The following is a 13,378-nucleotide window of genomic DNA, read 5'->3' as shown; positions in this document are numbered from 1 at the left end:
TGATGTGTCCGATTCCAGTGATGACACGACTACCTCATCTTCCGATACAGCATCTGATGATTCTGACATCTAGTTCTTCATCAAACAGACTTTGTGTTGCTCGCAGTCGCAGTACGGTATCCCAATTGTAGCGAAATTATTTTAGTGCATACGTAAATCAAGGCAATCTTCTCGCAGGGAGCTATTAATTTGTTACCGATACTTGGTTGAGCAATTAACGTTATTTTATGATAATTCAACGTCGCTAGATGTCGAATTAATGTAGAACAAACGTAAATTTCTTATTGGGCATTGTTGTTACGCATGATAACCCGCCGGGAAAATTAAATCGATCTGTTGAATCAACCCAAAATTAACTTACTTTTCCTCCTCGTGAGTTAGTCAACGTGAATTACCGTAACAGAGTGCGTATCGCGTTGTTCGCTTTATCGCTAATTTTGGTATTATTACATCACAACAAATCAAACAGTACGGTTGGAATAGACTACTCTAATATATTTTTCGCTTCTCGTTTTACATGTTTTGGTACAAATTTTTTCGTAATAAACGTTCACAGCAATTGCCGAGGCAATTTCAACTATTGCCGTTTGGCCTCGGCAACGTTTTTGTAGGGGTTTGCAGTTACGAGTTAGGGCTGTAATAGTTAAAATATTGAACGATATTGAAAAGATATCGTATCGTAAATTCGATATATTGCCCAACACTACTGCAGCCTACACTCTATAGTCCTCGAAATTAGCGACGGCACACGGCAACTGCCGTGGTAAATGCTGCCGTAAACGTCATAATGGTCATTCTGCTACGGCAGGGGCGGGCAACTTCTCCAGGCGGCGGGCCTGATATGGGAAAATGAAGTAGTTGGCGGGCCGGATTCATGAATTGCTACATTAAGCGTGTATTTATCCACCTAGACAAAGAATGAATTCTATTTAATGTAATGTAAACTTTAAGTTTAAAGCATAAAGACCAAAAACAGTCTTTAATGAATTTATTAACAATTAACGTAATGTAGCTTCTGAAGTCAATGGGACATCTGTAGTCGATCAAAGTTGTCACTTTCATTGAAACATCTATGGTAGCCTACTGCTTTCTTGCCGACTTGTGTGAAAAAGCGCTTGAGCATATTTGTTAAATTCGCGACACTCCTTTTCAACTTTACGTTTCTTGGCAAAATCCATAGGAAAATATTTATTGTAGGCTACATTCAAAATCTAATTCTAACTGAAAACAAAGAAACTAAAAACACAAAGAACCAGAGAATAACCAACAATCACTATTATTTGTATACGTTCCCCGTGCAATTATTACACTAATCAGCCAAATTTCACTTTGATCTATTTTTCCAGCTTGAGACTGAAGGAGGTTCTTACAAGAGACAAAGAAAAGGGATGGAAGGCCCGTTAATGACGGAACATAACATGCTTGTCACTTGACTAAAAACCGAAAATAAATATTATAATCAAAGAACTAAAAAATAACCAACAGTCACTATTATTTGACGTAGTAAGCAAGTAGTGGAGCATTGCGGTAGAGTGGCCGCGGGCCACATTATGTAAAGACCGGAAACTGTCTGCGGGCCGCTCAAAATCCCGTCGCGGGCCGGATCCGGCCCGCGGGCCGTATGTTGCCCGTCCCTGTGCTACGGTAATAAAAATGTCGTTGCAAAATGAGCCTTGAATTAGGACAAAAATTGTTCAAAATTTCTTCCTGTGTGTGTTATTTACTCGCAGCGGGAGTTTAATCAGCAGAAACATCGCATTAAGACCTCACCTCGGACTATTTTACTTGCTGTGAACGCTCACACAGTCTTCAAAAGTAGCATGTCAAAAACCCTGCCGAGGCCAAACGGCAAAAGTTGAAATTGCTTCGGCAATTGCTGTAAACGCTTATCAGAAAAAATTGTACCAAAATATGCAAAACAAGAAGCGAAAAACATGCTAGAGTAGTCTATCATGACCACTGGCGCCGACTTACGGGGTGGCCACGCCGGGTCTGCTACTATTCGGTGAGTTTCTAACCTCTAACCCCTAACCCTAAAACGGCAATGATAATTAGGCTACGGTACCCAATAATTTAAAAAAAAAATTGAAAAAATCCCCCGTTAAGGGATCGGACTCACCGAAATGGGCCATGCCACCCCGTAACCGCTGTGGCAGCCACCCCGTTTAGGTTACATTACTTACCAAATAAATGTAATTTGAACGGACGTTTCAATCTTTTTTTGATCATTGGTTTTCGCTTCAAGTCAACGTAAAGCAAGAGGTAAACCAATACAGTATTGCGAAGAAAATGATTGTTTTTGTCACAAGCATGATACTCGCGTAACATCAAGCAATCTACGTGAAAATTACGCAACACGTGGCTACGAGTTTTTTCCTTGTTGTTGTTGCGATCGTTTTATTTGTTACTTGTCATAAGTCATTGTTACATTTGTCAGGTTTACAATGGGATTTATTAATCAATAAAATACGATCTTTCCATTGCCTCCCTCAAAAATTTTTTTTGAAAATTTTTAAACTGCTTATAATATCGCTATAAATTACGACAGCTATCAAATACTTGGAACTAAAATTATCTCGATGATTGATAGCTAAACCCCCTAAATGATTAAATAAATATCTATTTTCAAATTTTATTAAAAAAATGCAATTTTCGAAACTTTTTGAGTTTCATTTAAAAAGTGCACTTAGTAAAGTAGCAGTTTTAACGTTTTGCAAATTTCCATGTTTACATGATTCTATTCAAGGAAAGCTACACCCCCTGCCAATTCCCAATAATAAAAGCAATCTTTTTCAATTACTCAAGATTTTGCATTTTGAATTATTTTCCGATTTTAATTGGAGTGTATTGTCATCTACTTCATGCTTTAATTTCTACTTTGTTATCTACTTCATGCAGTAATATGGCGTGACAAACTGTGAGGCGGGAATTTATTGGTCTGATATAGGAGTTGCTTGTTACATCATAGAAAAAACTACGAAAAGTCCAGTAAAAGTTTTTGCCGACATTCCAGTTTTATTCAGCTTAAAGATGCCACCGAAAAAGCGTTCAAAATTGTAGCCCTCCATTGAGCCATTTTTTGTTGTGTCTAGTCAGGATTTCAGCCAGCATGAAAGTGACCAAACGCCTGAACGAAACGAAAGTGTGCCACTGCCAAAAGGCGTTAGCATGATCAAAGAGGTGGAAGAACCGAGCACGAGCAGGATAATCGCTGTTAAAGGGAGAAGCTATCAAAAATCGGGGGAATTCCCTTGGCTTAAGTTTTTAGGTTGCTATATTGTGCTATCCGCCACCCCGTGCAAAAATAAAAGTCGGCGCCTATGATCATGACCGCAATGTTTGATTTGTTGGGATGTAGTAATGCCAAAAGTAGCGATAAAGCGAGCAATGCGATTTCAACGTTCGAGTCAGCACAAATCGATGTAATTATAATGCGGCTTACAATGCGCAACAATGCTCAAAACAAATTTACGTTTATTTTACATTTTGTTTTTAGTTCTGACCATCACAATAAAAAAACAATATATGACAAACATAACAGGGGTATAGAAAAAGGTAGAAGCGACAAAACGCGGAAGTTATAAAGTGTATGATAGCAAAGCAGGACAATCAGTTTAAAATATGGCACGGTTGTAACACTTAAAAATTTTATAAGTTCAGACTATTTTTTTACTCATTTTAATTGTTAAAGAAAAAAAACTCACAAGCCTTTTTTTTCTATTTGTTTTAAATTTTAAAAAAATTGTTAAGCTGTTACGACGACGCCACGGTTACGACCGTGGCATATTTCAAACTGATTGTCCTGCTTTGGTATCATGCACGCTAAGGATGTGCCGATTAATCGGCATCGGAAGGTATCGGCAATTTTTGGAGAATCGGCATCGGAAAAAATTGCCGATTCTTTATCAAAGTTTCCTAATCAAAAGTAGCGCGAGCGCGTGGAAATACCGATCAAAGAACGGCTTCTTTGAACAACCGCATCAGCGTCAACTAGCATTCGGAGAGCGGTAGTCTAAATTATGACGATTGTCCGCCATTTTGTAAACTCTTGTTTAGTAGGCACGAGATCAAAATACTTTCTTTCTTTGAAATGACGAAAAACGTTCAAAGAGAAAATCAGACCAGATAAAATATAAAAGTTGAATGATTACACAACGGTTAGAAACTAAAGGAGAAATGGATTGTTACGTATAGTTATTAGCTTGCAGTATGCCAGGCGCTAAAAGCAAAAAGAGAAAAAGCGAGGGAGTAGGCTATAAACTGCAAAGAAAATGAGAGCAACTGTCTGAAATATTCAAAACACTTTTAGAAAAAAACAAAGGGCGTCAATGGAAAACAACGAGTGAAGTTGCAAGTTATATCTTTTCAGACGCTGAATTGCAGTGAATTAATCTTGTCACTTAGTAAACACGTGAAAAAAGATTACCTAAAAGATTGTAAATAAATTGCTTTTGTCACCACCATCGTCGATCGAAAGCGAATGAATTTTTAGCACAGGTGGCAATATTTTTACGCCTCAACGGAACAGACTTACTCCAGCAACTGAAGAAAAGTTGATGCTATTGCATTTTAATTTACATGCCTTTAATTTTGAATATTAAAAAGCGGAAATGTTTTTTGTAATTAATGATTAATCGTTGTAAAATTTGTAGTCACTGAAAGTTGCTTAACACTTCTCCCGCCAACCCGAGTATACTCGTGCATTGTGACGTCATTTTTGACGTCATTTGATAATTAGATAAATCTGGTCTTTTTGTTTGCCAAACTGCATGAGTCTGACTGTTTTAGAAAGAGGAAGACTTGTATTGTCTAAAAGTTGAAAGAAATTACTAGGTTTGTATTTAAATTTCATCTGCAATATTTAATTATTTACAAAGAATTGTCATTTTTTGTAAAAAACTGTCATTTTTTGTGCAAAGTGAAGCTTATCCAGTTCTTTCCTCGCATATCGCGTCAATATTTCCGTGACAACCTTTGTGCTGCAAGTGTAGCACTTGCCTGACATCTACCGGTAAAGTTTATCGCAGTTTGAAGATTTTTTTCCCGATATCTAAACGGAAGCGAAAAAAGTAAAAAAAAACACAAATTTTTTGTAGTTTGTCAGAAATTTTAGTGATTTAAGGCATTTTCAAAAAAAAATGCACAAAATTTGTAAACATACTGTAAAAGACTGTTGAAAATGCACCAACTTTCATGTTTTGATTTTTTTTCTAGCAGTTTCCGTTCTCAAAATACAGCAGTTCAAAATCAAAGCCTTGCTCAAACTAAATTTTAAAAAAATCCACCAAAAAAATCTTGGCAGTGAAAGTGTTAATGTTAATTTACTAAGCAGAGAGAAGTAAATTCCAAGTATAGGCCTATTACCCTTAATGCGTTCAACAAACATTCGTGTGATTGCGCAAACGTAATCAAACCAGGTACCCGGTAATCTTCGGGTGCAACCTAGTTCGTACCTTGAACCATTCGTACAGTCAGTTCGTACCCTGAAAAGATCGAGAGAAAAAATTTTAAAAAGCCGAAGTCGCTGATCGCAGTTTAATAGCACAAAGCCGAAGTCGCTGATCGGAGTTTCCCCAAACAATTTGAAACAAACTCGAGGGTTAGGGTTAGCGGAAACTGCGGTTAGCGGAAATTGCGAAACTGCGGTTAGCGGAAATTGCGAAACTGCGGAAAAATATTTGTGGAAACTGCGATCAGCGAGGGTTAGAGCATAGATTACTCTATGGTTATAGTTAGGGTAAGCGGAAACTGCGGAAAAATGTTTGCGGAAACTGTGATCAGCGAGAGTTAGAGCATAGATCACTCTATGGTTAGGGTAAAAGTTAGCGGAAACTGCGGAAAAATGTTTGCGGAAACTGCGATCAGCAAGGGTTATGGTTAGAGCATAGATTACTCTATGGTTATAGTTAGGGTAAGCGGAAAAATGTTTGCGGAAACTGCGATCAGCGAGGGTTAGAGTATAGATTACTCTATGGTTAGGGTAAAAAGATAGCGGAAACTGCGAAAAAATGTTTGCGGAAACTGTGATCAGCGAGGGTTAGAGCATAGATTACTCTATGGTTAGAATTAGGGTAAGGGGTAACGGAAACTGCGGAAAAAATTTTGCGGAAACTGCGATCAGCGAGGGTTAGAGCATAGATAAATCTATGGTTAGGGTTAGCGGAAACTGCGGAAAAATGTTTGCGGAAACTGCGATCAGCGGACTTCGGTTTTAAGCTATTTTTTCTCTCGATCTTTTCAGGGGAAAAATTTTAAAATGATTGCGGAAACTGCGATCAGCGACTTCGGCTTTTTTTAATTCTTTCTCTCGATCTTTTCAAGGTACGAACTGACGGTACGAACTGTTTATGGTACGAACTAGGTTGCATCCGTAATCTTCACGTGTTTGCTAAGCAACAAGATTGGCTGCAACTCTGCATTCGAAAACCATAGTATTTTCTTCACAAGATGTTTTTCTTTTTTTGCCTATTGATACACTTTGAATGCAAGGCTGGTGTGTTACTTTTTTAAAGGTTTTTGTATATTCAATACCGCTGCGTTCATTTTCTTTTACACTCTAGTCTTTTTCTCTTCTTGTTTCTGGTACCTTGTTGAATTCTGCGAGAAAAATACTGCAAACCGCACAAGATAATATTTTGCACACTGCATTAAGCTACGTTTATTTTGCACTCTGTGAGCAATGGCGATTTTTCTCTTTTCACTGATTTCCGCAACAAATAAAACTGGGTCTATCACCACTTTGTAGCGCGCAAAAAGTGAAGAACTACCATAAAAAATCACGCTGTCAAAAGCAGGCGACAAAGTGAACGTTTTTAGACATTTCAAAGGCAGCAACTTGTAACAAAATCGCAACCACTTGTAGAACGCCAACTAAAAGCAGCTTTAATCATTTAACCAAAGAATCGGCAAATATTTAAGAATCGGCATCAGAATCGGCAAAAATTTTGTAATTGGCACATCCCTAAATTGCACGCTATAACCTCCGCGTTTTGTCGCTTCTACCTTTTTCTAAAAAGGCATAGAATATAAAATTTTTAAGTGTTACGACCATGCTATATTTTAAACTGATTGTCCAGCTTTGCTATCATACACGCCATAACGTCCACGTTTTGTCGCTTCTACCTTTTTTTATACCTCTGTTATGTTCGTCATATACCGTACTGTTTTTACTTTTTTCATTGTGATGGTCAGAACTAAAAACAAACTAAACTGAACGGCCACAAAAATGCATAGCCTAACGATTGAGTCACTTCGGGTTAGAATTGAGTTCAAAAAAAAAACCTTTCGGTGGAATCAAACTCATATCCTTGTGAGTACGAGCCAGACAAAGATCGCATGCGCCTCTGATTCACTTGGCAAAAACAGTTGAATTTAGAAGTTATAGGCTACGCCTTTTTTTTCCAGCAACAGCACGCATGCGCAGTAAAAGCGATGTAAAGATTAAAAAAAAGGCATGGAACGGCTGTATTTTTGGCGCCGTAAATGCAGCCACTTCCTTGTTTTTTTGGGTTTTGTGGCCGTGCTAACTACCGGTAGACCACTGATATATATATAGCCTAAATTTTTCATTCAGGCACGTTTTAAACCTTTCAAGGTTTTGCCACCTTTTCCCGTTCATTAACGTGCTGGTAGGTTTATATCGATTTTTGTAGTTAGTATCTTTTTCGTCCCGGACACGTTAATGACAAAAAATAAAATGATTGAACTGAAGTCCGAAAGAGCACAGCTTACATCGTAGACTATGACTAATTTAAAAATATCTGAGGCGATGGGCTATGACCTTTTGGCTCACAAAAACACAAAAGGTTGAATCCATTCTATTTGTTTAAGGTGAGACTCCAAATTCTATGTGCCTTCCTAATTTCTATTCCTGGCAAAAAAAACTCTATCAATGTAATGCCATGGCGCCAGCCGGCAAGGACAAGGTGCTTTTTTCCACTTTGATTTTACAGTATTGCCATTCAAAAAATAAAATATCTCCATTATATAAAAAAATATACTTAGTTTACGCAGACTGCATGAAGCACACTTTATATGTCTGCACTCTGCAAGCATTGCAAAAGAAAGGCTAAAAATACAGTTTATGTCTTTTTCAAATGTTCATGTATACAAGTCTTGAAATTTGAAAATATCAGCTAAAGCTATAAAATTACTGGGTGTTGTTTTTATTTTTGCTTGTAACATTTTCTTTTATTTCCCTTTCTATCTTAATTTTTTATGAAGGTGTTGCAACCGTGCCAAATTTCTTTCAACTTAATAACTTACTTCGTTCACAAGCACGTTTTAACGTTCGCGTTTTGTCGCTTCTACCTTTGCTATGTAGATGTGTATTGTTTTTGCTGTGGTGATCAGAAGTAAAAACAATTAAACTGAGCTCATTTCAAGTAGCCTAACCGACTAATGTTCTTCATAAATTAAAGTTACCCAACTTATCTACATAGGCTACAAAAAAAAAGAATCGCATCAAAATAGTAAGAATAATCACATGACGCTTGATTGCCTAGAAACACAAATTTGAAATTTTTTTATTCTTGAAGTGTTGTTGTTTGTAAATTATTGCATCCACTGAGTGTCACCTATTCTTGAAGTGCTCTGTCAAGCGCACATCCTGAGAGTAGGACCGTTATTCCAGTTGAGAACTCGTTAAGTGAAGACACTTAGGCTGATATAGCCTACCTGAAGAAGCAAAAAAATTTCATCACGAAAAAAGCTACCAATATAGCCTACAGTAGATTTTATCAATGTCAATTTACTACGGTACCGTACGTATAAGAAACGGGAATTTGTATTTTGTCGATACAATTGCCACTATTAAGCTTCTTGTAGTTATGCTCCTATATTTCAACTAAAAATTTAAATTGTTTGATTTGAAACATCATTTCAGTAAAAATTTAAATCACATTAAATTGGGCTGTTATTGGTGTGCTAGCCTATTTTTTTGTTGACCTATACCCACTGAAGGGAAAGCTTTTAGAAAGAGGAGGCTTTTAAGCTATTGCATATACGGTACTTCATATTTATCCAACCCAGAAGATTAAACGAGCCACTTTGTGCACGAAGAAACGACGCTGGTTTGGCTCTGATGGTGTGCGCTTAAGCATAGCATTTTCAAGGACTGCTCCCCAGAATCATTCAAATACGACAACACTTCAGCATCAGCAAGCATAAACTTCACCTTGTCAATTTCGGAACCGGACCTGCTACGGTATGCAAGTTTAGGCCTACCCTATACGAAACTGACAGGATTAACTGATCAGAGACTATACGAAACTGATCAGAGACTTTTTCAGTCCAAGGTAAAGGTTTATACCAATAAATTAATTAAAGCGCTAAGAATGGTGTGATCGAGTCAGGTCGTGAGAAGGATATTTTTTTATTTTATTCAAATAATTTAAAAATTAACAAAAAACACTACAGAAAAGACGGAAACTTTTTTTATAGGCCCTCTGCAAACAATGAGGGCTGGTAAAATGAAAAATATATGAGGATTTTCGAAATGGGTCAGGAAAATTGCTTTGGTCACGCTTGGCAACACTGTTGTAAATTGCCAAGATTTGTTGCCGCCGCCCACCAGATAGGCTAACATTATGTAGCCTCCCGCTCCCGGTATCGTTGGTTTATCAGCTTCAACGCTGCAGACAGAATTGTTCAAATACGAATACCATCTCATACCACGCTGTCTTATTCAACGTCAGTTTATTCTGGAATCGGATCTGGAACTTTGCTGCATTTTAGTGATTACAAGCAAGTAAGAGGCTACGGTATAGCCTGTCTTCTAGCATTGCTTGAAGAACATCTACTCGACTAGTGCAGCCCCTATTGAAGATGAACTGTAATGCAGATACATGTTCAATATCCAGCTTACTTGCTGCTCATTTTTATGCTGGGTTCGGTGTAGTAGTTGGTGTTGCTGCAATAACAGTTGCTATTCGCACATTTATGTCAGTCAGCTCTGTGTCGAGAGGATCTTCTACTTCTAGACACAGGCTTTAGCCTAACCTCATAGTTATTTTATAGGCAATTGTATCCAATCTTTTCTCGGAATTTCATGCAAGTCTCGGTTGTTTGTTTTTTTGAGTGATATTTAAAGACATAATTTCACATAATCTCAAATTAACAAAAGCTATATGTTCAAACGCTTCTCCCTTTCGTCTCTTTGCTGGTCCACTTTTACAAGTCTTGTTTATAATTCGTGAGTCACTGCATTGTTATTGTGTATCTAATTTTATAATTTGTATTACTGTATATTTTTAGCTTTCCAGTTTTACATCAGGCCATGTAGCCCCTCAAAAATATTCTCGAACACTTTAATTTAAACACAATTGATAAACTTAGTTTTCTTAAACAATTTGACTTGTTTTTGTACAGGACCTGGAAAACAATCTTAAACATTTTATCAGAAACTGATTAAAAGCTTAAACCGTGACCCAGTGCTCCTAACCCACCCATAGTGTGCTTACTGCTTTGTAGCCTTCCAGAACTGCCCGATCGGCTGTTATCAAGCAAATTGCCAAGGAATTTTTTCGAATTTTACCGCGTAGGCTGTGGGCCTGTGGCCATTTGACCAAGCTTGGCTATTTTTTAAAGTTGGCTGTGAACCTGGCAATTTTCTTTTTTTTTGCAATAATTTTAACAAAAATGTAATTTCGTTTTGTTTGCGATAATCTAGTAGGCGAATTTTAAACATGTCTATTTTAGTTTTAACAGTTTGTGCTGCTTTTAACCGAGAACAGACCTCAGTTATAAGACGTTTTTTGCTCTACTTAACGCGGATTGGATTACACTTTTGATCTCTAAAATATGCGTTTGGATCAATAAATAAATCCATTGACAATAATAATAATAGCCTGAATGATAAGCAGCACGATTCAGTTAGGGACCGTTAAAATATTACGTAACGCTATCGAGGGGGAGGGGGGTTTTATGAAAAGCGTTGCGTTAGCGTCACATCGGGGGGGAGGGGTTCAAGCAAAACGTTACGTAACGCTTACGAGCAGTGGCGCCGCCAGACCTTCAACAATGGGGGGGCAAAATATTGACAGTGCAAGACAGTAGCGTAGTCAAAAATTTTGAAAGGGGGGGTGTTGACAGCCGGCTGGCGCAGCCCGATGGCGTGTTCGCCGAAGGCGACACTTAGCGGCGGGGGGTCTGGGGGGCCTCCCCCAGAAAATTTTGAAAAATTACTTTCAGTTTGGTGCATTCTAAGAGCATTTTCAACAAAATTGTGGGTATGAATATTTCTGTAAAATGGTGCTGTCCGGTGGCATAGCAAAAGGATAAGATCATGTTATCTTCGGCATTTTTTGGAAATAAAGCTAAGTCTCTATGTTTTTTTGTTGCTAATTCCAGACTGAGATATTTGAATGTTTGGTATCGGCAAAACTCGCTCTTTTAATGCAGTTTTGTTTAAAATTAGGCAAACTTTGTTTTAGAGACATAGGTTGATTGCTTTTTTTTTGCGAGATTATTACAGTTTTATTATTTATCAATTTTCTCTTTGGTTGATTCAAAAAGCGATCTTATTCCGGTAAGTCACTAACTTTTATGCTCTGAAGTCAACCCAAAGTTTAGAAAATGTAACGTCATAGAGGTCATACATCTTGATGAGTGTCAAACAAAAAGCTTTGAGACAATGAAGTTACTTTAGGCTATTTCTGATATATTCAAGTTTTGTATAACGAATAGCTGTTTAGATGTTAATCTAGATCGAACAAGCGATCTCAGCAGTTGCAGATGGCTTGCATCCTTGCACAGTTTGATGAGAAATTACATCATAGGCTAAAGCTTTTCTTGTAAACAATGTATTAACATCCGTAAATTCAATTTGAAAGGTTGAAACCCCCGAACCCCCCTCCCTTGGCTACGCCACTGGTGCAAGACAGTGGTAGGCTATATTATTTAATTTCCCTTGTTTTCTACCAGGGCTGGAAAAAATGTTTAGCTTCACGGGAATCTGTCTTTTAAAGAAAAAATTTCCCGCGGCTTACAATCACGATAATGAGAACCTTATATTTTACTGATCTCGGGGGCTGACGTAAACCTTAAAAGTCATGTCGACATATTCTTGATGCCCCCCTTATCGAAAATTGTTTATTGTAATACCGCTTTGAAGGAGGATTACGAGTTACGACTATGAACAAAAGAATAAATTTTAAACTTCATTTTGAATTGAAAAGACATGACGTAATGTCTTCCAACTTTAGTTATATATTTTTTGATTACGCAACGTCTTGTAGGAATAAATTGAAAATCAGTATGATCACTCAAAATCAAAGCAATGGGACTACGAATCCTCACTAAACCAATCAATCAATGGTCTTGTTGCACCGAAGATGACAACCTTATATTTTACTGATCTCCAGAGCTGACGTAAACCTTAAGGCATAGATCTGTTGACTCAATGCAAACCCTTTGAAGGTTTGGGGGGGGGGGCTGTCAATTCAACTTTTTTGTATCAACAGTTGTATCTCTAAAACCACTGAGGCTGCGACTACGAGATTTCTTAACTTTTCCTAACTTTTATTCACCTCTATTGAGCTGAAATTTTGAGCGAATAAAGGTTATAAATTGAAAGATATAAGGCATTTCTCAGCACATCCTCTAAAATATTTCATATTCTATTGTGAAACATTTTTCCACTAGCTGGATGAAAGTAATTAATTTGGCCCATGTCTCGTTAATCCTAACTGTTTCACAGCGTGAAGGGCATTGGCTGTATGTAAAATAATGTAAAAAAAAATTAATCACAATATTACAATGCACGTTCTTCATTACTCTACCAAAAAATAATGTGTAAACTCACGCTACAAATTACACTCATAAGTGACCTCAACATTACAACGTATATGAGCAGTTCTAAAATTCACATAGTTTTAATTTTCGGATATGTTCAGCGTGAATAATTTTACAAAGTGAATCCTAAATTTTGAAACCGTGCCAAAATAACAGAGATATCACTCCTAAAGCATAAGAAGAATCGACATCCCTCCCCCCCAAACTGAGAAAACTCCAGGAGCCCAACCTTCTAAGGGTTAAAAGTCATGTCGACCTTTTGTTGATGCCCCCCATATCGAAAATTGTTCTTTGTAGTACCGCTTTGAAGGTGGATTACGAGTTACGACTGTGAACAAAAGAATAAATTTTAAACTTCAATTTGTATTGAAAATACATGACGTAATGTCTTCCAACCTTATCACATTTTTTTCATTACGTAATATTTACCACCACCAAACCACTTTTAACGATCGAATTTGTTAATTTATTATTCGGTAAATAGTTTAGATGATGTCACGTCATAACGCCGATTTGAGATATAATTTCATTTATGACGCCGTATGGATGAAAAACTTTTACAAGTTTTATACTCTACTGAGATTAA

Source organism: Aplidium turbinatum, chromosome 16 (assembly GCF_918807975.1).
Source record: "Aplidium turbinatum chromosome 16, kaAplTurb1.1, whole genome shotgun sequence".
Lineage (NCBI taxonomy): Eukaryota > Metazoa > Chordata > Ascidiacea > Aplousobranchia > Polyclinidae > Aplidium > Aplidium turbinatum.
The sequence above is the reverse complement of the archived record's forward strand: the minus strand, read 5'-3'. Positions refer to the sequence as shown.